The sequence below is a fragment of the Borostomias antarcticus genome (genome assembly GCF_949987555.1).
Source record: "Borostomias antarcticus genome assembly, chromosome: 18".
NCBI classification, from domain to species: Eukaryota; Metazoa; Chordata; class Actinopteri; order Stomiiformes; family Stomiidae; genus Borostomias; species Borostomias antarcticus.
The window spans coordinates 23,071,833-23,076,399 of NC_140251.1; positions in this window are offsets into that span (position 1 = coordinate 23,071,833).

Consider the following 4,567-nt stretch of genomic DNA (forward strand, 5'->3'; position numbering starts at 1 on the left):
GACAGCACAGGACAGGACAGACTACAGACACCCGGAGCACAGGACAGACTACAGACACCCGGAGCACTCTGGGGCGAGCGAACATCAGACCTGGTGAGACTGTTGAGTTGGACGAATTCAACGCGCCCAGTCGTCATCAGGCCTGCAACGTTTGTTATTTAGGTGTGAATGTGAGTGTGACTGGGCCCACGGTGTGCATTGTCTGTATTGTAGATAACGATACAGTTTACTGGGTTTAAAGTACATTAGTTACCATTTAGTTTGCCTTTAGAAGGATTTGAAGTGATTCTAATTGTTCATATCAACGATACTTTATTTTATTGGTTAAAGGAACACTGTGAAGTGACTTTGTTTATAGCTAAACAGGAGTAGCCTATTTCATCTCAATTGGCACTGATTTATTATCTATTGAATGGTAGTGAGTTTTCTGAGACTCAATTCAAATAGATTGTTTTGTACTTTTTTCATATTTCTTTTTACTTTTATTTGGTCTTATATTTTGGGTCGAATAGTTTGACTAGTGTCAACGTTTATAAGCAGCTATTTGGATCTTAAAGCTATTTTATTTTCAACTAAAAAGAGCACTATTAGTGTAGTTGTTCAAGTACATACACAACTAAACTTTTACTTTTCTAACGAGAATCAGAAACCTTGTCTGGGGTCAGTTATTTCTATAAGCCTATAATTAATTAGTTATTGTATATATTGTTACATTGATAACACCGAACCCAAGCACCCCCTCATTCTAATCCCAGGTGAGTTTCTATAACCTGCTTATTACAGTGTCTGGGGTGCTACACAGATGATAACTAAGGATGAATACGTACAGATGTGGGAAGGATGTCACATGCTGCAGCATTTCACCTTCGCGGTATTTGGCAGGGAAATCCCGTTGGAAATCTTGTGGGATTTCAGACAGGTGTTATTTCGTTTTAGTGATGCACCACCGCCAGGTGGCGTCTTTTGAGTAGATTTAGCAGGCTGGGCTCAGTGTTTTTCTCCTATAGTCTACGAATGAAGCATCATTAAATTTCACATTCTTTAAGGGGAGACACCCCAGGTGAATAGGAAAAAAAGAATCCTTAATAGGTATCACCATCAAACTCCCCCAGTTTGTTAGGTACATTAAGGAGCATCTTTTTTGTATTACAAGTTTTCTGAAATATTATGGATTAATATGCAAATTATGCATTATATGCGCTAAATATGCGCTGATTTGCATAATTTCGGGACATCAATTTTTTTAATTGGTTCAAGCCAGATTCAAAATTCTTGTTTCATTTTGTTCACATATCCATATTCAAAACTTTGGCCAAGGGGGATTTTTTATATCTCTTTTCTTCACTTCAGAAATCAGAAAATACTGTCAACAGTCATAAAAAGACAATTTTAGCCATGTTTTAGGGATAAACTGTTATATTTATCAGGCTATGAATTAAATTTAAAAAATCCCCCTTGGCCAAACCCTTCAGAATATGGATTGGAACAAAACTGTAGAGTTAGGTGTATGTAGGTGCTACTCAAGTGGTGGTTTTGATGTCCCAAAGATGAGAAATAACTCATAAAACGGGCTTTGAAAATTTGTATTGTAAAAAACCATACATTTGCATTGTAAACCAATATTTACAAACACAATATCCAATCACATCATTAGTAACAACATTACACAACATCTGAAAACACATAGAAACTGAAAACTGAATAACACAGCATGTTGTGGATTCAAAATAGTCCAGGAGTAGACATTTTGTATAGAGAAGCAAGACCTGTTTAGTTGGAAGCCCACTCACCACGTCAAGGTACAGCCCACGAGTGGGATGTTAGTAAGACAAGACTAGAGACGAGACAATGTTAGTAGGGAAGAGAACATTCCCTTTTAGAAAGCTTGTATTATTTTGTTAAACAGATCATGGACAAAGATAGACACATTTGACGAGGACATGCATGAGAAAACAGATTATCTAACTTTTTGTGTTTTTTTTAAGCGTTTTACATGGAGAAAACATGAATGAATGAATGAATGAACAAGCTGATTCATAAATACACAGGACAAGATGTGGTAAACAATGCAGGGTAAACACCAATAGAAGATAAATATAGATTGCCAAACAAACAAGTGATACAACCATCGTCAAAAGCAACACCATAGGAGACATCAAGCTACGCCGTCATAGGTCTACAGAGTCACTCCTCAGATGGCACCACACTAGCTATCCACAAAACTGTTCTAAGCAGCTGGTCTGTAGAACCCACTCAGCTGCAGTCCACAAAACTGTCCTAAAACCACAATATGTTCCTGGTGCGCATGGGGTTGTCATCAGTGAAGCAGACTACCCCATATTGCCGCCTTCATGTTCACTGAACGCTGGTTATTGAGAATTATTGTAATAATTCTCAATAACTGTAATAATTTTGTAACATTTTGCATTTATTGGCAGTCAGCTCTGGGTCCACATCTGCATATGCCTGCCTAATCTGCTCTCTGCTTCTGTGCAAGGACTCCAGACCTCTCTCTATTTCAGCAACTGAAATTAAAACAGTTTATTTGGTCAGTTTATGGATGCATGTAGAAATGCCACAGGTAGAGAGAGGGAGACTACTGTGCATATGTTTAGGCTTCTGATATTGGCGATTCCAGAGAGAGAGAGAGAGAGAGAGAGAGAGAGAGAGAGAGAGAGAGAGAGAGAGAGAGAGAGAGAGAGAGAGAGAGAGAGAGAGAGAGAGAGAGAGAGAGAGAGAGAGAGAGAGAGAGAGAGAGAGAGAGAGAGAGAGAGAGAGAGAGAGAGAGAGAGAGAGAGAGAGAGAGAGAGAGAGAGAGAGAGAGAGAGAACACGTTTCAATAGCCTACCTGTCACCCTCTTGTCATGTTTTTTTGATACGTTTTCAGATGAAGCCCTGGGATCCCTAACAATTTACTAATCTTTTGGAGCGCTGCATACCCCAACCCTAACTCGTGCGCTAAGAGGACCATCCTCACATTGACATCAAATGCAACATCATTCCTAGTTGTATCATGAAGCCGAGTCGATGTGTAGACACTTTTGCGATAGCCATTTCTCACAAAGACTGCACTCTAAGAGCAAAGTACTACAGAACCCACTATTCTGACGATCTATGTTAATTTTAAGACCAGTCCCTGCACAATTAGGACAAATCAACCCAGTTATCAGCTCATTCAAACGCACCGCATCTCTCTGCTGCTCACTGGACATGCTAACGCTAGCCTCATCTCCCTGCTGCTCACTGGACATGCTAGCACCGGCTAATGACAACTTGCGCGAATAGGCACCTTATATCTCATACATGTAAACCTTTCCATTTAGTTTCTCTTGTTTTCTGATCAACCTTGCAGGCAAACACTGTTGTCGTTATTGCTTATTACGTTTAGAACGCTTTACAGACGGCATTGTTTGGATTAGATATAAGGAAGTTGAAACGTGTCACATGACGCGCTGAACCAATCACGTTCTCAGAAATCAACAACAGCCAATGACATTTCACGTTTAGCATCAAACCCGCCTTTGTATTTCCACGATTGGTTGCTGATACAAATGAATCTATCAGGTTTGGTTGCGATAACATAACGCTCGAGAGCCAGATCTTTCCAATGATATCTGGGATGACCGGATCCAAATAACGTCCGCGGTTCGGCTTGTTTCGAAAGAATGCTAACTTTTGGTGATTTTAGGAAGAATCTACAGACGCAAACAGACTAAATGAAGTGAAATAAACATCTAAATGCGTATTTTTGATGTTTTATTTACACTAGTATGAAAGAAGACATGTTATGGAAGCAAACATGCACAAAATCTCAAATTTGACCAGGGCGTTGAAAAACGATGTTTTCACCTACCGTGTCTCCCCTTAATTTAAATGCTCTGTTGTAAAGCACTTTGAGCTGAATTTATCTGTATGAAATGTGCTATACAAATAACGTTTAATTGTTATTATTACCTTGTTCTCAAACACGTTTTCTTCATCTGGATGTAATTTAATTATTACGAACACCTATATCTAGGCCTACAGTAACCTATCTATCTCGGTAACTGACGTCGGGTCAAGACGTGGTGGCTGTTAGGTCAAATGCGCAAAATAACAGTATTGTAAATATATTTGTTAGCAAAGATGTGGTGAACGTGGGGGTTTTTCGTTTTGTTTCTGGAATGCATTCAACTGGTAGGCTACTCGTAAACCCTGGAAGTAAATTTGAAGACGGGGCACCAGCTAATGTAGCCAAGTCTGAGCGCAGTAGGCTATATGGCTTCAGCACGATACAATGAAAAAATAAGCTTGATCGACTTGTGGATCCATACAAAATTGACATAGTCGCCATGAGTAAAGATCACTCATTGCCAATCATATCCGGACATTAACTATCTTGTGCATAGATAGCGGCAAGTTTGAAAGTGAGTGCTTTCACATGCACAATATACACAATATTTTGTTATTTGAATGATCTTGAATATATAATAAGAAAATATCGTGTGTGTTTTTATTTATTTAAAGCGTCCGCCAGCCGTTCAATGAACGGCTATAGGGAATGTGCAGTTTCGCGCTGGCTACAGCC